This window comes from Panthera uncia (assembly GCF_023721935.1).
Source record: "Panthera uncia isolate 11264 chromosome C1 unlocalized genomic scaffold, Puncia_PCG_1.0 HiC_scaffold_4, whole genome shotgun sequence".
Classification (NCBI taxonomy): domain Eukaryota; kingdom Metazoa; phylum Chordata; class Mammalia; order Carnivora; family Felidae; genus Panthera; species Panthera uncia.
In genome coordinates this window covers 97,210,794-97,237,931 of record NW_026057585.1, presented here as the reverse complement: position 1 = coordinate 97,237,931, position 27,138 = coordinate 97,210,794, and the positions used below count along the sequence as shown (strand labels likewise).

Sequence of the window (27,138 nt, the reverse complement as noted above, 5' to 3'; positions counted from 1 at the left end):
GTTGCTGACCAGTAGTAACCAGTGGGATGCCTGAAACCTTTGGAGGCGGAGTTGGGATTAGGTTCCGAAGGTAGCTTTCTTCACAAAGTGCTTTTGCTCTGGTTGTCTGAGCCCCAGTCCCTGCCAGCGCACCCCATTTTCATTCTATGGTTTGCATTGCAGGGCCTGCCGCAAATCCTGTTCGTTGGGTCGTTGGGTCGTAAGACCTGTTCTGTAGCAGCCTGATAAGTTTCATGGAGGGCCGGCTTTGAGAGCTTTGCCTTTGTTTGGTGATAGCAAGCTGCGGGATGTACACCCAGCCTTCGTGTCACAGGCCTGCTTTTCTTCCCTCTCCTCCAGCAGTAGTGGGAGGAGGTGATGTGAGGTCTTAGCTGGCGTGAACAGGCCTGAATTGTAGCCCGTTCCTGGGTTCCCGAGGCAGAAGGGGAGTTGGATTTGGCTGAGCTCTAGAAAGACCAGGGTGATGCAAGCCCTGCTGGGGCTGATTCAGGGAAGCACTGCCACCGTCCTGTTACCTACTGTTATCACGTCAGCTCCCTTCCCACTGCACCCCGCGATGGCTTCCTTTCACTCTTCTGGTCTTGCTTGGGTTTGTCTGGAGGTCAGGGTGGTATGAAGGCCAGAGGCTTCAGGCTTCTCCTTGCCAGGCCCGTAGATCAGGAGCTTGAGTGTCCCCCGGGGCCTGTCAGTGCCCCGCAGGCTAGAGTTGTGGCTGGTTTTGGACTCATGTCCAAACTGAACGCTTGTCCTCTGCAGTCCTTTACTTCTCAGCCTCCTTTTACATTTTTCTCTACTGACTTAACTGGCAATCACCGGTGGAGGGACTGGTCCTTCTCTTGAAGCGCAATGGGGTAAACCCTCGGGGGTTCTTTCTAGCAGTGAGCCCTAAGCCACGGGCAGCCTCGCTAATTTCTGGGTATTTGGAGCCCTGCAGCCCCTTGGCCCTGCTGACGTTTCTGTGCACTGCTCTTTTCCTGCTGTCTGCTGCATCTGCTTGGTGGTTGGTTGTATGTTTATTTCTTTCTTTTCTGGGAGGCCCTGAGCAGTCTTCAAACCCTAGTAGCCTGTGATCGTCCAGAGTTCAGACTCATTCTCTCCAGGACAACTCTACAATTACCTTATATTTAATTAATATTTTTTCCCCTTCTTTACGTACTTGGTGCATAATTGCTCAGAGGAAAGAAAACACATAGCAGCAATTTATATATATATAAAAAAAAACAATAATTAAAAAAAACACCCCGAAATAAACTCCCATCTCATTTGGGCTGATCCTATGAGTTGGGTAATTAGGGCCCTATTAAAAGGTAGACCCTTTCTGCTTCCCTTCTTTTTTTTTTTTTTATTATTAATTTTTTTATATTAAACTCCCACAGTCTCTCAGTCATGCCCTTATTGCTTTTGGCCAACCATTTGCAGCAGCCTGATTAAATGAGGGCACCAGCCGAGTTGTATGGTCTTGTGTGAGCTGCTTCTGCCTCTTGAGAGTGGAGGTGGGAGGGTGCCAGGCAGAGGGGCCCGCCAAGGGCCAGCAAGGACTCATGTGGCGGGTCGGGGTACAGGACTTTGAGCTGGCAGGAGGCTGGGTGAGAGTCACAGGGCACTGGCGAAGGGATGAGGTGGTCTCCCCCACCCACAGAAGACTCCCAGCACTGCCCGAGCCCCGCTTCCACAGGGCAGGCTTCTCAGGTGTGTGCATTAGCCATCGTCTCTTGGATGCTCAGGAGGAACAGACAGCTGAAGGATAAAACTGAGCCTTCTTCCGTAATTTATGCATTTTATTGGGGAAGAAAAGGCATTTGTACACATGAAACAATTAGCAGACAGTACAAGACCATATATAATTTTAGCAAACAGTACAAAATCGCATGTAATTTGGTGCAGAATTGCCTGGCTGGGAGTCTAAGAGCCCTCATTATTCAGAGAAGGAAGAGTTCTGGCTGGGGTATACTTAGGGATGGTTTCTGTGAAACTTGAAGCCAGGTCTTGAGGAATAGGATTTTCCAGTGTTGGGGGAACACCCTGCTAAGTGGTTTTTGTTTTTGTTTTTAACTGAGAGCATGTTTTCCACGAAATTCTTTCATGGAAGCTGCCGGTTCTTCTCTACACTAAAAGGGCTAACTAAGCATGGGATGCTGAAGGCATATAATCTTATTCTTTGTCTTCAGAAGTAGATGATCACTTTGGAATAATTTTTCCCTTTATTAGAAAAGTGAGTTAATGACACACGAGACTCCGTGGAGTGATCAGTACGGTGCAGATGACATTGACAGGTGACATTCGGGTGTCTGCATTATTATTTTGCTTTTATCTGCTGGAGAAGGAGGACCCGATCTTCAGGTTTGCCCTCTCTGGACCATAAAAACTGTCTTGTGATTTTGGTGGTGAGGAATATTGTCTTGTCATCTCTTAAATGACACATTTGTGTTTTTAGCCATCCCCTTGTCTGGATTCCACCCAGGTAGTGACTGTGTTACCTTCTCTTGCTCCTCAGTACTCCTCGTCCCCCATTAAAGAACTCACCCCGGCAATCCCGGCCGTATTAGCAAGAGAGTTGCTGTATGATGTCGTAATGTTTTCAGGGCTGGAGATTGGTGAACAGACCGGTCTTGATAAATTTTGTAAACTCCCAGTTGAAATGTCCGTATTATTGATGATAAAACTATGCCAAAGTTAAAACGGCTGATGGCTTTTTCTTCTTTATACTTTCTTCCCTGAGCTTTGCCTCCTAGGGCAAGGAGTTTTGACAGTCCTCCAGAATATTGACCTCCAGCTCCCCAGCCCCTGCCCCCGACCTGTTGAAAACCTTCTGTTAAGGCCTGAATTTTCTCATCACCTGTGTGGGCATGTGCTCGGGCCCAGAGTCAGGTCCCTGTACCGCTCTCGCAGGATCAAGCCCCACCTGGCCAATGGGTCTCTAAATGGGTGGACGTTTGTTTGCATCGACTAACTTGGTTCCTGCCTTGCCGGGGTACAGAAACTAGGGTTAAGTAATCGTCTGAGAGTCTTTTTAGTCATATGAGCTGTGGTTGTTTCAAGTGAGCAATAAATGAGGTTTTGTTTGCCTGTTGCTCGCTGGTTTCAACACGACGTCTTCAATATCTAGCAACCCTACAGCTCACCTGCTTTATGCAATGCTTACGCATTTGGGTTGAGCTAGCATTTTGGCTCTTTGTTCTTTGACACTGCGTTCTTCCTAATGGATGAGTCTCCTGCCCTCCTTTCTTCCTCTGACTTGTAGGTATAGTTTTTTTGTTCTGATTTGTTTTTTTGGTTTATATCCTTTCCCCGCATCCCTCCACCCCTGTAGTCCCAAACTACATAACTTTATTATTATTATTATTATTACTATTTTTAATGTTTATGTATTTATTTTGAGAGAGAGAGAGACAGAGAGACAGAGCGTGAGTGGGGGAAGGAGCAGAGAGAGAGGGAGACACAGAATCCGAAGCAGGCTCCAGGCCCTGAGCTGTCAGCACAGAGCCTGACACGGGGCTCGAACTGACCTGCGAGATCGTGACCTGAGCCGTAGTCGGATGCTCAACCGACTGAGCCACCCAGGCGCCCCAGGATTCACTTTTAAAGCTAAGTAAGTAGATCAGATTTCAGATCATCCCTATAATGTCACCGCACTCACCTGTATCCAGACAGATGTCCCTGAATGGAAATCACAGCTCACTTGAGTAAACCTAGCTCAGCATAGAAATCAACCACTAGAGATTCTTAAAATAATAATGCTTAATACTTTAGATCTGCCATATTTATTTATTTTTCCTGAAAAAAAAAAAAAAAGACAATTTCCTGAAATCTCTTAATGGGCTAGTTTTATTACCCATGTGCTTGTGAAACACCTTCATGAATACAATATTAAAATCAAGTTTGGGGCGCTTGGCTGGCTTAGTTAGTAGAGCATGTGACTCTTGCTCTTAGGGTTGTAAGTTCGAGCCCCACATCGGGTGTAGCAATTACTTAAAAATAAAATCTTTAATGCGAATGTCATCCTTCAGAATGAAGCGTCTCTCTGCAAAAATAAGTAAACTGAAAAAAGAGGAAAAAAAGTGAATCTTGTGCAGATTTTGGTACTTAAACCATTAATAGCAACTCATGCCAGGGAGGGGAGGACGCCTCACAACTACTGCTGAGAAACTTGGGACTGAAATCAGTTGTCTACTGCAGGGCGGGGCTGGTGGGACACGTCTCTGCTGCTGCCTTCATCCTGTGAGCCGACCTGAGGCCTGGCGCTGCTCAGATAGGGCAGGTGCTGGGCTCTCCTCCTTCCCCACTCCCCTCCCATCAGCAGTAGAGATGCGTATACGAAGCAAATGCTACTTTTGTTTTTAAACACTGACCCCTGCCCCTTGTTGGGAGGGTGCCAGAGAGTCCCGCAGGTCCTGGTGGGGAGGAAGCTGATGAGAATCCGCAGAGCTGGATGAACTTGAGAACAGCCTCATTCCAGCTCTGGGTGGCTTGTCTGTAATCTCTAGGCCACTTACTGATTTTGAAATTACTGTCTCTTCCTACTTCGTCCTTCCTGTTCTAGATGGGGTTTATTGAATAGACTAGGTGGGGCCCTCTAAGTTCTTTCCTCTTCCAGGTAAATGAAGAGGTGGGTTTGTTTTTTGTTTTTTTCCTTTCCAGTTTTAAGGTATCCTTTTACAAATAATTATTAGATGAATCGAAACTCTGAGGAGTAATAATTAAGGAAGTGGAATTTGAAATGGTTATTCATCTTTGTTTATACTTTGGGTTCCTGGCTTGCACGGTAATACTTGCTATTTGTTAGAGTTCCTGCAGTCAGAGGCCCTGACTGTTGGGTGACCAACCAGGCAAGTGTCCTTACTTTGAGACCTGGGAACCGAGGAGCCCAGCACCCATGTGCCTTTCGCAGAGCCGCACAGCAATGGGGCGAGTTTGGGCTGTAATCTTGTCACCCATGTGGTTCTTCCAGAAGGAAAGGCCGAGTTTGCTCCCTGTCTCCTGGGGATAGTCTCCACGTTCTTCAGGTGCCCTTAGTAATTGCTGAGGAGGGTTAAAGGAAGCTCTTGTTTGGGCGGAGGGACGTTCAGAGGGTTTTCTTTTACTTAAAATCAATCATTATCTTATTTGAAAGACTTTTCACTTAAAAGTGTTTTTTTGTTGTTGTTGGTTTTGCGTGTTTGTTTGTTTTAAGTGCGACTTAAAAGGTGGGTATTCCGTGTGGCAAACTCAGGAAATCTCCCACGCGTCCCTGGTTTGAGAACCTCTGCATGTCACGTCGCGCTGAGGACAGCCACGTGCCCGCCGTTTTCCAGGATAATTTCAGTTTAAAATATTTTAGCCCAGTCTCAGACCATGCAGACCAATTTGGGTTTGAAAAATACGACCTTGTAGTTAATCCCACTTCGGTGCTCGGAGAAGCCGCAGGAAGATGAAGTGGTGCTTTGCAGAAGGACGTGTTCGCCGCCCTTCCTTCTTCCCTCCCAGCCCTGCTTTCTTTTATGGTTTGTAGTTATAACCAAGATTTATGCTTGTTGCTCCACAAATCTTCTCCCTGCCATTATGAGTTTGTCTGAACAGTCTAGAGATAGGGCCGACACTGAGTGATTCTTGAGGTAAATCTACCCGGGGGCGCTCTCTGACGCTTGGAGTCACAGAGGAGCTAACTCATGGCCCCCAGTGGATCGGATAAATTGCCCCTGTCGAGAAAAAGACGCGCTGCCACCCTTGTGACCTCCTGCCTTAGCAGCATCCCCGGTGGCACAGGGGCCTGTGTGTGCTTATAGAGTCTGTGGGGTGGCGCTCTGGGCCAGCAGTCACACCCCTCACCCAGAAGTGTCCGTCAAGAGGCCTTTCTCTCTCTCTCTCTCTCTCTCTCTCTCTCTCTCTGGCCGATTGGGCCCCAGCGAGAGGGTCTCTGGGGCAGGGCAGCTTTCTCCAGCCTGGTGGGGAGGAGCTGCCAACAGGATCAGGCACGCAAGCTGATTATTTGTATGAATGGTTTCGTTTTTCCACAGTTCCCTGCGGATGGAGTTTGATGGAGAAGAGGAAAAAGTAGACAACGTCTGTTAAACGTCGTTTCTCCCCCTTCCTTCTGCTTTCCTTTTGCCGCATCCTTGGGGCTCGTGTGTACTTTGGCGAGTCATTTCAAATCTCTTGTCGCATGAAGGGGCGGCAGCATCAATAAATACATGATTTTTTTTTTTTTAAGTGTCAAGAGCCCGCATTAGACACACTCCCCGAAGGGACTGGCTCGCTGCTGTGGCACCGTGGAAGCTCCCGGAGGAGGCCCTGGGTGCTCTGAACTGACGGGCTCCCCGGCCGGTCACACCCACACCCACGCCCATTCTGCAGACCCACATTGGCTCGCCCCGAACCTGTGCGTGCCCGGTTGTACTTGGTAGTGAATGAGGCAGTTTTGTTAAATATGCCGTAAGCAGGTGAAATGCAGAAGTGAACAGAGGGAGCTACAAATACAGAGAGGTTTATAAACATAAATGAGAGAAGAGGGTTCGGTAAAAGCCGGGCTGAATGCTTTGGTAAATGTGAATTGCAGATAAAATGTCTTTTCAGGTGAGAGCGAGATGACAGTTAAACTGGGGAAGACCATAAAAATCTCGAAGTATTCAGTGCTTTGATTTGCGTTGCTAGTGCCTTTAAGTTCTCGCTTTGCTTTAGAAATTGTGAAGGGTGTGTCGTGGGTGGGGTTTATGCAAGAAAGGCGTCTGGGAACATCAGTCTGTGGGCCCACACTCAAAGAAAAGGTCTTGGCTCCACATCAAAAGATTAGCAAATGACTGTACGTTTATAGGTTTTAAGTTCATGTAAAATGTTTAAGGTATATAGGGTAGGCTCCACTTGAATGATTCCCGGCCTTAACTGATTTTTCGATTAACTGACCAATTACCAGCGCTGATGACCGAGGTCAGGAGGGCTTCCCCTGTGTCATCTGCTGGCCTTGGCGCCGGTTTCTTTATTTTTGTTAGTGAGAACTACTCTTTTCCTCGGTTTACAGCGAGGAAACAAGCCCAGGGCCATCGGTGTTGCAAGGGGCGGGACTGGGATTTAAGTGCGCGATGTTGAGCTCTGGGGCGCACACACGGGAGCAGGGGGAGCAGGTCCGGAGGGCAGGCGGGGACAGCCCCCGGGGACAGCCCGCTGACCTCGCCTCCCCCTCCAGGCGGGGCGCTCAGGAGGGGCCTGGGCCCGGTTCAGGGGCTTGCCTGGTGAGTCTGTGCTGTCTCTGAAGCTGCTGCTTTCGTGCGCTCCCTGGTTGGAGTCTTTTGTATGCTTCTGAGCTGTTGAAAAGGCACCTATTAATTTATCACAGGTGATGTGGGCCTCCTCGTGCTGGAGGAGGCGTCTGCACCCATGTACCTCACTAATGACAGGTTACAGGATCGAGGCGAGATAATAGGATCTTTTCATCTGTGTCGCTAGAGCAGAGTGCCGTGTCCCTGGTAGCTTCTAGGGGGCAGCAGCTGCTTGCTGTTTTCCCTCCTGCTGGAGGAGGAGAGGTTCCACAATTGAGCAGTTTGCTTCTGACTCGGGCTGAGCAGGTCTTCAGGGAGTCACCTGAATCCGCATAAGTGAAGAGACTGCAGGATCCAGGAAATCCCATCCCTGCTTTCTCTGCCCCCTCAGGTAGATCCTGTATCTGCGTCCCCGTCGGCACCCACAAATCCCTCACTGTCAGAGTTAACAGCAGAGTTCGCCGGCTTTGAAGATAAGAGTCATAAGAGTCGCAGAGATGTCTTTAAGAGAGTGAAATCTTTTTGTCAGATCTTGCTTGTTGCCATTGATAACCCTCTCTAATCACGTGTAGATGTTTTGAAATGTTCCCCTGTGGGCATGTGTCTTTACTCTGCTGGGAACATGACTGTCCTGTGGTTGATTACCTGTTCTTCCTCTCGCTGCTTCCCTCAGCTCCCCTCCCCCCGCAAGCCCATCTCGCACAGGTTTCTGTACGGTTCTAAATGACTCACCGCACCAGCACATTGAAGGGGAAACTTTGGATTTGCCAGTTCTTTGAGACTTTGGGGCCCAGGCCTGACATATGGCCAACTCGTGCCTTGTTGAAGTGAGTAACTAGCACCCAGCCTCCCACAAGCCCGTATTTCACCATGGCCCTGGCTCTCAGATCTTCTTCCAGTTGTGTGGCTGAGGCCAAGTGACGAAAAGGAGAAGGGTCGGTTGCAGGCAGAACCGGATGGTTGCAGTACACACCGAGAAGCAAATTGGCCACGACATTTCAGCCCTGGGAGGTTTATTTAGGATTAGCTAAGAATTCTCAGCCCTGACTCCACGGTGGGAGGAGCCGCTGACTGACGGCCGCTCTTGGGGCTCTGCGAGCTTGCGGGCTTTCGTCCCCGAGGACCCCAGAGGGGACCTGGGGAAGGGTGGGAGTTTCCATTCCAGCCCTGAGAGTGGCTTTCCTCGGAGACAAAGGCATGCCTCTTCGCCCCACCTCTCCAGCTCGTTCTCCGTTGTCGGTCTGAAAAATGGCAGTTAATAGAATCTGCTAATGAACAGAAGAAAACTAGACATAGTGGCAAGTCATTTGACAGTGAAGTGGCTTATAACTTCTGTTTATCAAGTGATTACAATTATGGTTACTTCTATCGGATCTTTGAAGAATCCATCCTGGTCTCCAGAGCCCCGCTTATATGGCATTTTCTGTCGTTCTTTGTAGTGCCTAGAAATAACTTTATTCCGGTGAAATCCAGATCTGTAGTCCTCCCCCTGGCCCCAGCCCTCCCAGCTCCACTCTCTTCCCCCTTCTGCTTATCTTCCGTTACGTCAGCGGGCTCCATCAGGTGGGGGTATCCCCCACTGACCAGACTGGCAGAGCTGATGCCGGCTGGAGGGATGCTGTGGTGTTTGTTTTTGCAGTTCCTGGATTTGGTTTGATGTACAATTGATTTTTTTAATGTATTTAATCATTTTTTTCTTACCTCATAAGGATTAACCTGCACAAACCTCATTTTATCCTAAGTGTGGCTTTGGGAGGAAGGGAGAAGAAAATTGAGTTTCTCTAGCTTATTTTATTCTTTCCCTTTTTATTTTCCGAATGGCTTTTCCTGCCGAAGCAGCTCCGTAAAATACAATGTATTTTAGTGGCCATTACTTACTCATTACTAACTGGTCTCTCCTGCTTCCCTTTGTCTGTGAACTAAATACAGGGGGCCTAAAGATAATTGGTAGCTCCATCACAGACTCACCAATTACAGATCAACAGGGAAGACGGCCCAGCGATGGCTTGTGGTTGGCACTGGCTGCCCGCCCAGCAAATGTGAGTTATCACTCTGTATCTGCCACCGAGCCGGGCTCGACTAGATCAGTCCTTTCCTAATTTTGTACCTTGGCTTTCCCCAGTGCTTTGCCCGGCCTCCCCGATTTACAGATACAGACTTCCTTTTATCTGTCTCTGTGTGCGGTTCTCGTGTCCATCTTGTTCTTCCTGAGTTCCTGCTTCTCGGTCACGTCTGTGAAGTATCAACATAGGTCTTGTTTCTGTTTTTCTCTGCGGTTCCCTCTGGGCCTACGATGGTTAGGTGGCAGGCGGCAGATAAAAGATGCACTTGCAATGAGCGGTTTTCTGTAGTTTTGTCTGCTGAGTCCAAGTAAAGGCGAGTCTTTGTGGGTGCCCAGTTTAGCCCCCTTTTCGAGGGTTTGTCTGATTTATGTTACAGGAGGCACCGGGGGCGGGAGTGTGGGGAGGTTGCATCTCAGCGTTAGGCTGCCGAGCTCCGGCGTCAGGCTGTTAGGGGCAGACGTAGCACAGGAGACCCCGTGTTGTACGGCCGGAATTCCAAGCAGAGTGCGTGGTCTGTTTGTTTGTTTCCTGGGCATTTGGCACCCAGGCACCTTGCTAATCCCTCTCTGGGATGGGCAGATATCCTTACAGCGCCGCTGTGGGCAGGAAGTAGGCACTCAGTACATATTTGTGGAGTGTGTGTGTGTGTGTGTGTGTGTGCGCGCGCGTGTGCGTGTGCTCACTTTGGTAGATGGTGATGATGAGCTGGGGAACTGGAGCGCACAGTTGCTGCCCGGCTCCTGCCTGGGGACTCAGGGTGCAAGGTTCCCACTGGTGCATACGTACGCGGGTGTGTACTGTATCATTGCCACGTAAGCAACATCAAGTGGGCATTTTATGACAGGGAACATCAGAGGAAACATTACAGCTGAGACCTTTATAGCCTTTCCGTTATTATGGTTTAAATCTTGACAGTCTTTATTCGCAGTGACACTGGGACCGGCGAAGACCGTGCTCACTCCCACCTCCCCGTCCGCTCCCCACATCCTGTTCGGTCGCTGTGAGAGGCATCGTGAGTGTGCAGGCCTCAGAGCCACTTTGCAGTTTGTCTAGAAACAGCCCCTTTTGACTCAGAAGTTGGAAACCAGATGACTCACCGTTCTATTTGTTTTATTGCAACTGTCGTTTCGTAAAATGCCCTGAAAGCTCTTTGCATCTTTCTTTCTCATTTTGTTCCCTCCGTGTCCTCTGTCATCTTTTCTCTCTTGCCTCTCCTTTCTCCTTTCCTTCCGTAATTCGTTTCTCTTTCATGACTCTCTCTTTCTCTCTCTCTCCCTCCCTTCCTGCCTCCCCTCCGCCTTCTGAGAACCATCACGGCAGTTGAAGCGACCTTGGCTCACATCATGCCGCGCGCTCTCCAGCCACCTAACTGAGTTTTTGTCTGGACCTTAGACTTGGACACAGACGTCCGTGCACACCAGAGTTTATAAAGCACTCATTGGCGTCCGCTCTGGAAGCTAAGCGCCATGCCGTATCGTAACAGCTACTCACCTTTCGTGAATCTGCGTTTTGCACACTTGTGGGTACACCCCAGGTCTCCCCACGTATCCATCTCCGCCCTTGTGGCTGCCACGATCACAGGGGGGCTGACAGCACTAGGATTTCCCAAGATGGACCGGAGAACCGAGTGCCAGGCTCCCTCAACAAAATGCTGATTGCCCTGAGAGGGCCTCCGTCAAGCATGCTAACCTTTTCGCCGCTCCTGAGATGCCTTTAACTGGAATTCCTGAAGTAGAGAGCACCTGCTGAGTCTTAACGGCTTAGGTGGGATGTGGGGATCTAAATTTTTAAGGACTTGAGCTCTCAAACCAGGACTTGCAGGATCTTTTTTTTCCGGCGGTTTCTGACACTGTGGCACTTGACTGAGTCACCTGATTGATGACATGAGCATCACTGGGTGTTCAACACCTGGCCAGGGAAACAGGGACCCTCGGCGGATTTCCCCAAAGGATGGCAGACAGATTGTGGAATTTTAATGAAGGCGGGGCGGGTCCCTCACGTTCATCTGCTTTGGAGCATAACAGAATCCCAGCATTAACTTCAGGAGTGTCGGCTGGAAACCTGTACTCGTGCCAGTGGTTAGAGTCCACGTTTGTCGCATCCATAAATCCAACAGAACTAATTATAGAAGTAGCTAGTTAGAATGAAAAAGAGTGATAACTTCAAATGCCTAGGAACCTCTCTGAATCAAACACTCCTTGCTGTTTTTCTTTTTCTTCTTTTTAAAGGCTTTTGGGCTATTTGGGCCTTCAGAGCAAGGCATCCTCTGAATTCTGTTAAAATTAAACTTCTTTCCTATATGTCTCCAAGGACGGAGAGTGTTTTCCACGTCGTGAAGCAGGGTGGGGGTGAGGGATATGATATCTGTGTTACAATACTTAATAGATTGATGGTGGTGAGTTTTAAAAATGAGTGTGGGGATCTGCTGGGTGGCTTTCAACACAGAATGCTCTGTTTTTCACCCACTTGGCTGGATGTCTGATTCTGACACAGTCGCCATCCTTGCTGCTGGAAAACAGAAAACCACAGGCTGTTAACTTAATACTCTTCCCTTCTGGGGCTAGGGTGGGAGCAGGGTGGGAACAGCGCAGGAGCGGGCGGGCGGGGTGGGGGTGGGGGGCTCAGGGTTCACATCAAGATACTCTCACCACCACCCCCCAAGCCCCCCCCCCCCCCCCGTCCCACTGGAGACCGATGTTCCCCTGTTCCAGCTGACCATTTGAGCAAGGATTCTAGAATTTCTGGCCATTTAAATTAAACCTCCATGAGAGGTGCCTGGAAGCCTGCAGTGTGACCTGAACATCTCTGCTCTTTGGGACCAGGAGCAGCCTGCCAAGTGTCCCTTGCAGGCTCCCTCTGGATTCCCTACCTGTGGATGTTTTCTCCCTTCCTGGGCAGGGCCGATCTGAGAAGCAGAGGGATCATTTTAGTGCTCGTGGCCTGTTCATTCCTTGGCTTCTCTGCTGAGCTATCCAGCAGGGGTGCCAATTCTTCCATTTAGCTGACTATTATATAGCCCTTAAAAGGGAAGGGTTTATTTTAGCTGGCTGCTATATTGATTGCTACAGGGACGTTTCTATTTTCACTGGCTGCTATATTGACTGGGAAAGGGAAAGGGGCCGTATTGCCGGGAGCTGTCATATTGACTGTTACAGAAAAGATCTGTATTTAAGCAGTACCAGTGCACTGGGATCTCCCAGGCAGGATATTAATGCTAATTCATCCGCTCACCCCCTGCTGTGAGTGTTATTTGTTTAAATCTGTAGATTCCCACAGCGCGTTTATATCCTCACTAGAGTGAGCTCTGCTCCCTGTAATTATTTAACATTATATGCTGATATAAATTGTAACAGTTAAAGAATGGTAATGAGTAGCCAAAAAAGAAAAGAAGAAAAAAGAAAAGAAGGAAACAGGGAAAAATAGAAAAAAAAAAAGAAAGGGGGAAGATACACTGAAAAGGCGTATCATGTGTATGTATTGTAAGCGTGTATCTGTACACGTATGACAGAAACGGCAGAGTCAGGTCCTAAAACCGCAGCGAGCAACTTCTGGCATCCCTTGTCCCACTTCAAGTTGATTTGTACGGTGTTGCGGAGTCCACGTATTGTGCGTCTGTGCGCCTGTGTGTGCACACGTGCTCACACCCCTCCATTCCCCCTCCCCCCCAGAAAGAGGCTGTACTGATGCGTGCTCTGCTCTGCAGTTTGCACACACGTGCATTATCACATACAGTGTGTATATGTCTTCCGTGGAGTGGCAGGAAATTTGTCCATGAGCAGTTCGGTCTCTTGATGAGTAGCTGATACCTGATTTTCTCTCGTGCTTTCATGTTCACACGGGAGCTCTGGGCCTGAGACCTGCCTCCGGGAAAGCCACGAGGAATGCTCAGTTGGGATTGAACCAAGAGGCCATTGGGTGTCACTGTCGCTCTGTTGGCTATAGTTGAAAGAGGGCTTTTCTGCTGGGGAAACTGGATCTCAAAAGAAAGAAGTTCTGCCCAAGTTGGAGGTCTTGTCTTTGAGACGTTTGTCTGCATTTTGAGAAGACCCCCTTTTAAAAACAGTTGCGTTTGCTTGCGTTTGCTCTGCCGAGCCCCAGCCTCTTTATTCTTCTTGAAAACTGTGTGCTGATGGCCAGCTCTGTTTGGATATCAGCCGGAGTCTGGCAGGTGTGGACTTGCGACAAGCAGAAAACTTCCACCTTAATAAAAAGAGGCAGCTCCGCAGCACTCGGGAAACCCTTATTTAACAAGGAGAGAGGCTTTGGGCAGGAACTCTAAAACGGAGGAAGAGAACTCTCCTGGCAGAGCCCAGATTCGGCGAGTGCCTGCCGCCGTTCCTCTGCCCGGTCCTGGCCTGGCGGAGGTGGGAAGCGCGCTGAGCTGCCGCCTGGTCCCCGAGGAGCGGGCGCGCTCCTCCAGCTGGCTGTTCCGGCGGCGTGGAGCCATGCCAGGCTTCACCACAATTCATACTGTGTCAGTTTAATAAATGCACTACTTAAATTATGAAATTACAAAAGAAAAAAGAGAATGCACTTATTCAGACTCTTAATACATTAAAAATAAGGCATTAAAACTCTGACTTTTTTTTTTTCTTCCAGAATCAATAATGAACAGGAAGGGTTGTAGACATTAACAGTCATGGACATTCAAACTCTTATACATAAATTATCTCAGAAAAATGCACATAAGACTTGAATAATGTAAATACATTAATGCATTTAATAATTTAAACATTAAAGCGCAAGCAGGAATTTGAGGCAGAGGCTGCTCTGAGGTAAAGGATTGGTCCTCGAACGCGTGTGTCCTAGGATCGATGGGTGATTTCCCCCAGAGACACCCTGGGAAGAGAGTGCCTGGCTGGCCGGTGTGAGCTCCCATGCCCAGAAGCCTTGGACATTCCTGATCTCAGCTGCCTCCCAGCCCTGCGTTTTCGCCTGTCCCGCCCTTCCTCCTCAATTCCGTGTTCTCGCTGGTCCCGTGCTTCTAATTGTTTGTTTGTTAGAAAATCAAATGCTTCCGCTTCAAAAACCAATGAGCTCTGAGCATGTCTTGGTTGGAAAACCAAGCCAAATTAGAAAAAATCCTTCACCCGGCTCTGGCTGCCTGTGTCTGGGAATATGGAAGTGGTTGTTCCTTATCATCATCGGTGACACCCTCAGCCCGGAACTCCCCCGTAGCCCCCTGGTCATTGGGTCCAGGTCGCAGTGTACTGGTGGATTTGGAGACAGATCTAATGGGAGAGCAGAGATGGTAAACGGTGTTGGCCTCTGGCCATTGGGCATAGAGGCGGCAGGTCAGAAACAAGACGGGTACGGTGGCGTTTGACTCAGTGGTTGGTCATTGATCATGCCTCACTTTGCTTTGAGGGTTTAACTCCTGGAGAGACTGATGTTACTCCTTGTTCCCCCGTCTTCTAAAATCATATTCACAACAGCGGAAACTCACTGGATAGTTAAAGCCCCCTTTCCCGGCAGAATACGGAATGACTGAATTCAGTTTTTGGCATCTGTGCTGTCGAGTGCCCTAGGAAGAACTAAGAAGCCGGGAGAGTGCGCCTCAAGTGTTCATTCGTTAGCCCAGTGCTATTCTCTGGTAGTTCCCCAGCCTCGCTTTCTGGCCTGAATCACACGAGAAACTGGGAAAACTGCAGAAAATGTGTTACTGGGTACATAGTCTGAGAACTTTTCTCCTACCTGTAGAAGAGGTGTGTTTACTTGGCCAGTGACGCAAATTTGGTCTACAGGGTTTGCTGTGGGCCTGAGGGACCCTTGTGAAATGGTTATCAGATGGGAGTAACTGGGCAAAACCTGTTTTCATCATTGCCAGACCCGTTGGAGTCTCTTACTGGATCTCAGATCTCCTACCTGAAACTTTACCTCCGGTCGTCTTGATTTGACCTCGGCCTTGTCTGGTCTGGCAGCTGTGGCTTTGTTTGCAGCCATTTCCAGTTTCTGTCGCAGCCAAAGGCAGCCTGCTCCCTGGTGAACACGGTTACAAGCCAGCTTATGAGCACTTGCAGGAGCGGCTATAGGCTGTCCTGGCATGGGCAGCAGATACAAACAGTATTAGGCTGTGCTGCCCAGACAGCCAGAAGGAAAACCAGTTCTTTCAAAACTGGCAATCAAGTATTGGTTTAGAAGCGAGTAGGATCAGGAGTGGGTGAGGACCCCCCGGGTAACAGATCTTGAGGTCAGTTTGTCATCTTTGGGACGTGCCCAGATCCTTCTCCAGACCTTGTGAACAGTATCTTCGCGTCATGACCCCTTCTCCACCTGTTTTGCTTTAAAGAGGCACGGCCTTCCTTGCCAGTTCCGTTTCGGGTTTGGGATGAAATGTCAATCCCAGGTCTGTTGTGTTTATTTCTTTTCCAGAGTTTGTCAGAGCCCCGGCCTGCTCCCTCTGTTGGCTTTGTTGACCCTTGAACAGTGGCTGTCTTTCCTGCCTCCACTCCCCACTTTATCCTGGCAGAGGGAAGAAAGTGAAATCGGGGAGTGCTCGGACCAGGGGGAATCTAATTCTCTTTGGGTTTTGCTGGTCACACCCAGGAAAGCTTGCTTCTCTTCCCTTAAGTTCCAAGAAATGTTTTATGGCCTTAACCGCATAATAGGCTTGTGCCAGATTGGGGTGTGTAGGGGGGGAGGGTTCGGTTGGGGGGGGTGGGGACAACCTCACTCTCCTGTTGGAGGTGCAGAGTGCTGGTTGCCATCAGGCACAGTGAGCAGATAGTGCTGATTGGGGGTCAGTTCACCCCTGTGATATATCCCTTATGCAGATTTCCTTTGAAGAGAGAGGAGTCAGGTTCATTAATTAAAGGAGCCTGGCTCGAGCGCCCTGTAATTATAGGTGCTAGAAATCTGAATTTTAAGAGGTCTGTGCAGCTGCATTTTGAAAAATGTAGGGAGGCACCGAGAAGTACAGGCTGTGGGCAAGAATGTGGCTGAACCAGATTTGGGAGGTTCAGGTTTTGGCAGAATTCCCCTTCAAATTCATATTTATTCTATCTTTTTTTTTTTTTTATGGGAAGCTGAAGGTCTGATTTTTATTTATTACTGTTATTATTTTTTTGACAGAAGTTTACACCCTCTGACAGGCTGGTATTGTCAGAGTATGGAGGGCAAAAAACTGTGAACTGGAAGATGCTTAGTTTTTAAGGAAGCAAGGGGTACCTTTGGGCTCTAGGAATGCCGTGTTTGAAAACAATTAAATAATTTATTTCTTGAAATGAGTGAGGGGGAAAGGGAACAGAAAGTTATCTTGAATGCGATGTAGGGAGAGAAGTCCCGGGCCTGTGTGGGACTCTAGAATCTTTGTGCCTTCTTCTCTTCCCCAGAACATTGTCCTCTCTGCCATAACTCACTTTTGATGTGAAGCCAGAGATACAAACAGAAAATTTCAGACCCCTGTGGGAAGTCCTGACCTGTCCTTTTGCTTTCTCATTTCCTTAATTATTTGTAGGTTGACCTTTAGCTTTGGGTCGGTCGTTTCTTTCTCTCCCTCCCTCTTCTTTTATATTTTTCTGTTGGATTTGTAAGGTCTCTTTTTACTTCTTGTTAAAAACCTTTATTTTGGGCCGTGACTATTTGCATCTCTGTTAATTAACATGGCTAATTCGGGATGTGGATAGGAGGGGGAAATTAAGATGAGTAGGGGTCCCTTCCTCACCTCCCCCCCCCCCCCCCCCCCGCAAGAAGGGAAGAGAGGCTGATGGTGATTGGGGTCTCACCAGAGACCTGTGTGGCCAAACACACGGATGTCCCTGTGAGCCTCCTTCCTCCTTCCTGGCTCTGTCTTCTTAGGGGTCTTGCAAACATTATCCCATTTCACAGTGCAGACCCTCTCCCTCTCCTTTGGGGTTTGCAAGGGGCTGAAAAACATATTATAAATGAATAAATACACACAAATAAACACATATGTTAAAAGATTATCCTCTGAACTCCCGTCTTCCATTCGCTGCGTGTACACTGGGAAGTCTTGTACTAGTGAACCCATAAACTGGCATAGAACAAAAGTCTCGGAGGCTGTCATTTGCTGCATTTACAATATGCAGATTGCAATTCCAATTAGATTGAAACCTCTATTTAGCAGAGTGGTTGTGTGAAATAAATAACTTTTGAAGAAGGCCCTACTACATATAATAAATACCTATTCTTCCTTCACTCGCTGGCATTAAGCTTCCTGCCTTCCGAACACTTGCCCTGAAGTGCTGATTCAGAAGCAGGCGGCATCTTTGGGCTCTTACGGAAGAAATGCTCCTCCTTTGCTTTCCTGGCACAGGGATTTCATCCTTGATTTACAGTGCTCGGCTTGTTAGCGCCGGCGAAGGGGAGATGGTGTGAAGGTCATTATGTCCGTTTTGTCCTCTTGGAGAGGGAGAGTGAGGGGTGTGTGTTTCTCCCCGTGTGCTCGTGGTGGTAGTGGCGGGGTTCGGGCATCGCCCGCTCTGTCCAGACGAGTCAGCCAGAACTCTTGTGTCTCTTTTCCACCCTCTCTACTTCACGTCATCCGATGGGAGCCAGAGGGGGTGGGGGTGGGGGGCGTTGAACGATTTTGAAAGCCTGATTCAGAATTTCAGGACGAGGAGCACACGACCTAGTATGGGAGAGCTTCCTCCCAACACCCCCCTTTTCATCATCGTCCCCTCCTCAGCCCAGCCGTGACAAACTGGCGGGTAATGAGCAGATCGGGTCCTCCTATTAGGCGAGTCCCGATGCTGGAAGCTGCTCTTGCTTTGTGCGGGTCCTTTAGCAGCTCTGTGCCTGTGGGCGGTGGTGCTCTAAGTGGCCCTAGCAGAGGGCAGTGGGTGCTTTGGGAAAAGCGAGCAGAAGGCTCTTTGGGAGAGAGAGAGTGCTTAAAAGGGAGAGAGGGGGCAGTAAGGTGCCCAGCTTGAAAGCACCTGGTGAAAATACTTGGACTTGCAGGGCTGCGGTCCTGAACACCACTGCCCGTCTCCGCAGCGGTGCTCTGGGTAATAACAGGATGGCTGCCTGGTTACAAAGAACATTTTGAAGGCCACTTAGTCCCGGGTCGGGCCGTGCATTAGGCAGCTAATCCTTTGCCGTAACGCTGGACTGGAATCGCAAAATTGCAAGGAAAAGGTCTGTTGTGTTCCAGCTTTGGCAGTAAATGTTTCTGTTACAGGTGCTCCTGCCCTGTGTGGCTTTTTCTCAGCTTCCCAACTTTTCTTTCCCCGGTGGAGAGACAAATTCGTTGGAGAGTGTCCTCTTCTACCTGCCAGTGACTTTTAAAGACGACTTTTCTACTTCTCTTATGGGGTCACTTTTCTCATCTTCGGTTTAAAATCTTGCCATGTAGATTAATACAGAGACATGCAGGGGCCACACGTAGGGCTCGGGTCCTTGGGCCTGGCATGCTGGAGCAGAAAGAAACACCTAATTGCATCAGAACCACTCTTAAGTTCATATATGTGGAGCCCATCAAGCTGAAAGCATCCAGACGGCATCTGCTGTTATCAAATCACTCGCGAATCCAGCTAATTAAAATAGAGCTTCATTTTTCTGAACCATTGTTTGGCAGGAATTCGAAACGGGTCTAACCCAATTTCTGCGTGTTTATGAGCCTTTATTATATCAGAGGTACTTTTCTGTAAATGTACAGGGCAGCGTTAAATGAATTGACCCGCGCGGTATTGCTGTGGACGCACTGTGGACTTGCTAATGATCTCTCCTCCGGCTTTCTGGTTTCCAGACAGACTCCCGAAAGCTTTATGTTCTCCTTCTCTATCCTCTGCTCTTTGTCCTCCTCTTTTTTTATTTTTGTTTTCGTTTGTGTGTTTTTTTGATGTAAAACTTTTAACTTTTGCTTTCGGCCTTCTTGCTTTCTTTGAACACAGGACACGCTTTTTACATTTGTTCCCTTGATGTTTGCTTTTCCGTGTCTCTGTTTTTCTCTTTTTTCCTCCCTTCCCGTTCTTGCTGTTCTTTTAGGGGTCGGGATCTGCCTGCTCTTTATTTCTCGCTGTTCCCTCTTTCTTCCCCCCCCCCCCCCCCCTTTCTCCTTTTTTCCTCCCCTCCCCCTTTTTTTTCGGGGCCCGCCCCCCCCCCCCTTTTTTTTTCCCCTTTTCCCTTTTTCTCCCCCCCCCCCCCTTCCTTGTCTCCTTGTGTCCTCCCTTCGACGTTCTCTTCAGTGCCTCTCCTCCTCAAACCTTCTCTTTCTCCTTTCTCCCTTCCTTCCACCCCCTCCCATTTTTTCCTAATAAAACGTTCTTATACCTTTGTCTCCACATGCAGATGCAGATTAGGGCAGAAAGTGGGTGCCTGTGGAGGTAGAGGCATCTGGCTGCTGGGAGGTGATGTCAGCCTGTTTTGCTTCTCTGAATTTGCTTGCCTGCTTTATTTTCGGTTTTTAAAAGATTTTTCAAACCACATCTACTCTACTTTATAGTCTAATAACCTTACTTTGAAGATCAAAAGTGTGGCATAAATGCTAACTAATTCTTCCACGTGACCCCTTGGCGCGTCTCTCAGCAGTCTTAGTTCCATTTTACAGATGAGGAAGTAGAAACAGGAAAGGTAAGCACCTCTTGGGAAGTTACTAAAGAAGTTGGTGACTGAGTTAGAATTAAGACCAGGTGAACTTTGGCCGTGCTTCTTTGGTGATCCCCCTCTTCGGAGATTACTTTCCTCCCCGTAAGAATCCTCTGTCTGTAAGGCGAGGGTGACAGAACACTATGCTTTTTCGCTCTTCTCTTCATGTCCTTTTAGCCTTCTGAGGTTTTTCACATTTGTAGTCTTTGGACGTCGAATGAATTTCTAGGTAATTCCTGGGAAAGAAGGAGGCCAAACCACTTAGGGCTGGTAAAAACCCATCCGTTACAGCCTCAAAGCAGAGCGCTCACTTTCTGCTTCCAGCAGCTTCCAGTAAGTGGGCCCACGTCACACGCGCTGGCCCCAGTGATCAGAGCATTGTAGGAAGCGCTGCCATATTTGATTGAATTTAGCCATTCGGGAATGACGTGTGTATGAAGTCGTCTCTTGCATTACTGTGGCCTTTATTATTGCTAATGCATTCTGACATTACAGGTGTAGCCTTGGCCCTCCCACAAAGGGCAAAGCTGCTCTTACCAAGCTTAAGAGCAGAATTCATGAAGCTGTTACACAGTGAAACCGGTGTTCACATTTAGTTAATAAGCAGAGTAAGGGAAATGCTTTTATAGAAAAGATAGCCAAGTGACAGAGGCCTATCCTAATTCCTCACCCAGCATTGTGTCGAAAACTGGATCAGTTAATATCGTTCTCCTGCAGAGAACTGGGGCCAATGCACAGGATGTTCAGGAAAGTAGATTTCAACTCCGTTTAAAGAAGGACTCCTGAAAATGAATAGACGGGCTCTTGAGAATGAGTTCTCTTGTTCGTCGTAAGCATTCAGGTGGAAGCCCACCCATCATTTATCGAGGTTGTTGAAGAGGGGGGGAGTCTTAGATGATATTCGGGACCGGATGGCCTAAGGTCCCTTTTGACTTCTTTCCTTGTCCTGGACTGGAACAGCAAAAGCAGCATCTTTGCTTTACTTGGTTTTCTAAGTGCCTGGTGTGCTGTGTGCACCCGGTGAATGCTCAGTAACTATTCATTATTTAATCTTCGGCTTCCTGCTTCTTAATCTAACTTGAATAAAAACTGTTCGTGTTCAGTTCAGGAGCATCACTGTCTCTGGCACCCTCCTCAAATGAGTCATTTTGGATAGGCACAGTTAGATGGCCATCGAGGCCTGTATGAAAACAAAACAAAACAAAACACTTTGAAACTTCGGGCTGGGAATTACATGAAATGGGTTATATACTTTCTTACTTTATTAGGCAGAGTATTAGTCCTCATGACTCAGTACCGTCATTGTAGACGTAAATGTTTATATTGTGTTGTAAGTGGAGTTCTTTTTTCAAAAACGGTTGAAATATAGATATGTTGTATATTTGCCCTTATTCTAAATGACTCCACCTATGCCAAACAACCCCAAACGAACAAGCTTTTTGAGTTTTTTGTTTGCCTTTTCATAGATGTTTGTCTCTTGACATTTGTCGCTTGGCTTACTTTTGCTATCTGGTCTTTGTTCCGTAAGTATCTGTTAGTTGGCTTGTTTTTCCTTTCTCATTTGCAGTTTTAATCTTCTGTAATTTGGATATCCGATAACTAAGCTCGTATACAAAATAAGTCTCAAGTAAGTAGTGAGAGTAAAGCTTTGCTATGTGCAAGATACGTTAAATCTGTCATTTCTTTTTTGGCAGCAGTGATTTTTTTTTTCTCCCTTTCTTTCTCTCCTTCCTCTCCTCTGTTGGTTTTCTCCTTTTTTTTTTGGAATTGGGTGAGATTGGAGAGCTGAGCTCTGGAAAGGTTGGGTCTTATCCTCCGAGCCCATATCCCTGGTCGAGGTATCACAGGCTGCCTCCGGGAGTCAACTTAGAAATCACGGGGTGGCATAACTAGAGGGTCCTGAAGGTCATCTGGGTAAGCTGTTGTTTTACAGAAATGAAGGAATCTGTGGCACGGAGCAGGGGCGTGAGAGGCTGGGTCTCGGGACACACCAGTGTGAGGGTTGGACTCAGTGTGCAAGTGTCTTGAGACCCACACTGCTCTCTGTCCCATCATTCCACCAAGTTTCATTCCTGACCAATTTTTTGTTTGTTTGTTTGCTTTTCTAAGTAGGCTCCATGCGTGTGGAGCCCAACACCGGGCTTGAGCTCACCACCCTGAGATCAAGAGTCAGACGCTTCACCGACTGAGCCACCAAAGCGCCCCATCCCCGTTCCCTACCAATTTTGAGCAAAATGTGGGTGAAAGAGAAAATACAGGGTTTGTGTAAGGTAAAGCTCCGGAGAAAAATTCTCCGCTGGCTCTGGGCAGGTTCAGAATTAAAGTACATAAACCAAAAAGGCTTCTGTTTGTTGCACTGTTTGGCTATGTTTGCACTCAAGGCTGATATCGATATTGCAAGAGAAGCTTCAATCCTTTCATTCAAATTTACAAGAAATGCTGTTTCCTTTTAGTTAAAAAAAAAAAAAAAAAGTCCAAGAGAGCATTTGATTTGAGGAACCAAAAGTCTAGAAAATGTATCCGGGAGTCCTCGTCAATTTGGGGCATAATGAAATATAAAAAATACTCAATAAAAGCTCCTTTATTACTTTAACTGCTTAAATGTGGAGTTTTTAGCCATCAGGTTAATGTTTGGGTATCATTTTTTTATTTGATTGTGAGCACTTTTCCAGGTAGCTCTGCCACTCGAGCGCTAATCAGATTCCCACAGATGAATGGCGCTCGCTTCAGCCCTGACATCACCGCAGTTTTGCTTCGACGTTATTTTATTTGGTTTTCCTGTAAAAGTTAATAACTCTGTGTCCGTGTGTTTAAACAGGCAGGAAGAGAGAGAGAAAGGACAATGAGCAGAAACCGACGAGCAAGGTCTCCGGAAGCTTTTGCCAGACTGAGGAAATGTAGGCAGTTTTGTGATTTCAGAATATTTTGCCCTCTGAGCGGGGGTGCGGGGAATCCAGAGGGTTGCAAAGCAAGGCGGTAGTTCCTGATCCTTCAGAGAACAGAAAGCAAACTTCTCTCCGTTTCCCAGACAGAGCTGGGAGAAATTAGAAACGAGTTACTATTGATTTAGAGGAGGAGGAGGGTGCTCAATAGAAGTGATTTGCTTGATGGTGAAAATTGGTGAAATCTCGTGTTAATTGTAAGTAAATTACGTGTCCATTTTCGATGACCAGTGTTGGTGAGAACGTCCCGTGCGGGACATGAAGACCCTCCTTTTGATCTGCCCATCAGAGGTGGGAGATCTGAAATGAGGGCCTCGTGGCCAGGGGTGGCTCTGGTGTCTGGTAGGCCTCTCTCGAATCTTTTTTTTTTTTTTTAGAAGTGTGGTTTTTCATTGGGAGCTGTGGTTGTTAATAATAGGAATGCTCACGGTGTTTAGTGAAAGATCACAGAATGGTTCAAAGCCATGGTGCTTACCATTTGATCCTTCCTGCGTCCTGTGGACATTTCCTAAATGTCTCTAAGCTAAAAGTTTCTAAGTCGGGGCCCATCAGAGAAGGCAAGTGCGGTGGTAGCGATTGAGTCACTCTCTCTCCTTACTTTCCACCTTGGTGCTGGGGGTACAGACGGGGTGTGTTCCACAGCTGTTATTTCGGTGCCCCTAGAGGATCCCCATCTATGTGAGAGGCATCCCTGGACTTGGGGTGCTCTGTTCCCTGCTCTTGGGGTGGCGAAGTTCCTTCTAAAGTCAGTGACAGAGGCGTGGCCTATGTCAGATACTCCTTTCTTAGAAAACAGAACCTGGCCATCAGGGTTGTTATTACATAGGGATGTCAGGTACCTCTGGCGCCTGTCACCCCACTTATTGCCAGAGTTGTTTCCGTGGGTGCTGTCTTCGTAGACAGTCTGTCCCTGTCCACGTTCTTGGGCTTGTGTGTTTGGTGAAGAGGGTGATTTTCCTCTGGGAGAGCGGACTTCGTCTCACTATTTGAGTAGAAACTGTTTCTAATCCCTATCATCTTACTGTAAATTTGAAGATTTTTGAGTCTGCCAGTATTATGAATCATACTTGTGGATCTCATACTTTTATTTTTTTCCCCTTAGGCCATGGATGAATTTAAATAATAGCAGAACTAGGACTTGGTGGTCTTCTGTTAGTGCGGATGTTAACTGTTTACTTTTTTCTGCTCTTCACTGGATGTAAATGGGTGATTTAAAGGCCATGCACATTTGTCATTTTATATTTACTTATTTACTTTTTGTATGCAAAATATTTTAAAGAACATACCATCCGGTTAAGCGACATCCAGCCTCAAGGCCAAGGCAATTGCATGTTAGCTAGAATGGGGTCAAGGCGGGCCTCCTAGCTGAAAATTTTTTTCTTTTCTTTTCTTTTCTTTTCTTTTCTTTTCTTTTCTTTTCTTTTCTCTTCTTTTCTCTTTTCTTTTCTTTTCTCTTTTCTCTTTTCTTTTCCTTTCCTTTCTTTTCTTTTCTTTCCTTTTCTTTCCTTTCCTTTTTTTTGGAGGAGTACAAATTAATTCAGTAGATTAAGGAGGAAATACTACGTGCAGAGAGGCAAGATCAAGTACAAAAGCAAAGACTAAAGCAGAATGTCACAATATGGAGAGACCTAGACCTTGTTTTCCCTTTTGTCTGTGGCACAGCACCACACAGGGGCTTCCATTTATGGAAACAATTTTGTCTCTTCTTTTCCGCAACGTCCATCTTCTGCTTATTTGCTCAATCCTAGTACGTGTGGATAGCGGTATCAGGATCATTGACCTGTGCTCCCCAGGGAAACAACTTTATCATCTACAGGCCAGAGCTTATGTGTGGTTCCTTTAGTCCTCTGTCTACAGTCTCCTCTTGCTTCCTAACTTACTCATGTCATTTTGCCCCCACGCCCTTCAATGAAGTTCTGTCCTACCTCTGTAATACAGATTCTTTTCTTAAAATGAAAATTTACCCCCTTCACCCATTTCTCCCACCCCTTCACTCCTGTCTCTGGCAACCACCAATCTGTTCTCTGTATCTGTGAGTTTTGTTTTTTTTTTTTAATTCCACATATAAGAGAAATCATATGGTGTTTGTCTTTCTCTGTCTGACTTACTTCACCTAGAATACCCCTGATGTTCATCCATGTTGTCACAAACGGCAAGAGTTCATTCTTTTTTTAATGGCTGAATAATAGTCCTCTGTGTGAGTCGGGGGAGAGAGAATACATAATAATTTCTTTATCCATTTATCCATTGGGCACTTAGATTGTTCCCATATCTTGGCTATTGTAAGTAATGACATTTGTCATTTTAAATTTCTTCCTTGCTATCTTATCATTCAAACTATTTCTAGGCTGTGACTATTTCTTTTGTATTCAAATCTATTTTTTTAAGTTTATTTTTTATTTATTTTGAGAGAAAGAGCATGCATGCACATGTGGGAAGGGCAGAGAGAGAGAGAGAGAGAGAGAGAGAGAGAGAGAATGAGAGAGAGAGAATCCCAGGTAGGCTCTGTGCTGTCAGTGCAGAGCCCAATGTGGGGCTTGATCTCATGAACCGTGAGTTCATGACCTGAGCCAAAATCAAGAGTTGGATGCTTACCTAATTGACCCACCCAGGTGCCCCAAATCTATTTTTTACCATTCAGTCTCTCTCTCGTTTTTTTGTAGGATGTATGTTAGGAATGTCATTTAGTGTCACCTCACAGGTTTTATTTTATTTTATTTTAATTTATTTATCCATTCACTCATTCATTCACAGGTTTTAGTTTTGTACTGTATGGGGGGTGATTGTAGGCAGAATTTCTTGGTCCAGAGCTTATCTTCCATAGAATCCAAGAGCCCATCTCCTTGCCCTCTGAGCAAGCTAAACCATCCTGAAGGGATCCTGTCCTATGCCACTTGGTGGTCATCTGTTCAGTGTCTAACCCCCCCCAGTGATGACTTAATGCTTGAAACTGTCTGTCTGTGACATAACCTCCGTCCCCTTCCTAATCATCGCACATCTCAGTAGTGCATGACCAGAGAGGGCTTTCCTGATCTCCTTCATCTGGCCCCGACTTCAGAAGAGGTGGGAACCAAAGCACTGTTTCATCTGCCGAGCATCTGGAAAGTACTGGAGTTTAAGAGAAGTAACCTTCAGAAAGTGTAACATTCAGCCTATGCTGGAGAGAAAGGAACCGGGAAGTCGAAGCCATGGTATCATCAAGAAGGTCCTGGAGACCGAACGCTACATATTTTTAGTGCTGGAGTCACCAGCCACCGTCACTGAGTGAGCTCAGAGTTCTCCTAGGGAGCATCTTGGACACTGAGTCATTACATTCCTTCGGAGTGATTCAACTCAACAGCTTGACACCTTCATTAATTTTACAACACGAAGCCCGGGTGCTCTCTGCTTCCTCTTTAACAGCACAGGGAAATTAGAGGAATATCGAAAATATAAAAACCAAGGGAAACTGGCAGAAGGAGCAGTCGGGGAGCTGTTGAAAGACACCGTGTTAAGAAATTGAACTCCTTGCCTTTTCTTGGTATCTCTTGAGACTCAGCACCCAACTCTTGCCACACATCTCTGGCACGTAAACCTTTTAAAATCTGTTCCTGGCACGCAGGCCGGACCTCTGACTTGCAGCCGGCTCGTTCGCCTTCTCTGCTGAGGTCACTGCTACCGTGATCCGTGTATAATGGCATTTTCCTCTTCTTTTCAGTATGGAGGCTATTACAGTTTCTTCTCTAAGCAGGGCTTCAAACAATTTGCTGCCAGTTGGATTTCAAAGCCAAGGAAAAGGCAAATGTCATCCTTTTTTCCTCCCCTCTTTGGGTAACTGCTTTGTTGGTTGCATCAAAAATTAGAGGGGCTGCTATCTAAATTCAGGTGGGGATGCATGGGGACAAGGCATTTAAATTTGCTTTGCTTTCTCCCTGAAGGAGAAAATCCTTTTCCTTCTCAACCTTTCCTGAAAAGGAACTTTGATCTTCTCAACCCCGAAGCAAGGGTTTTCATTTCCTCTCCGGCAAGTGTGTGTGCACCGCAGCCCTTTCTGCGATGCGGTGACAGTGAGGCTCAGCGACAGCAGCTCCTCTGCTTTTCAGGCTCTGCTGCCCAACTGCACCAGCTCCCGGCGGCTGGAGGCTGGCGCCCACTGCGCTCTCCAGAGTCACCCTTTACGCCCCTAAAGCCACCGTCACTTGACATGAAATAGTGCATGTTGGCTGAAGATGCTTTTTGATTTCCACACACATTTCTGGAAGAACTAGTTTAATCAAGTAAGAAAACAATGACATTCTGACAAGCAGTTCACGCAATATTTTTAACTCGGGCCAAGAAGAAAACAATTTAAACATAGAGGTATTTCACTTTGAAAGGTAG

At 47.2% G+C, this 27,138-nt stretch overlaps 1 protein-coding gene across 1 annotated transcript in view; it reads left to right on the top strand.

Moving 5' to 3' along the window:
• The window catches only part of PEX14 (peroxisomal biogenesis factor 14), a 143,868-nt gene that overhangs the window by 22,926 nt on the left and 93,804 nt on the right, over positions 1 to 27,138 (top strand). The window lies entirely within an intron of this gene.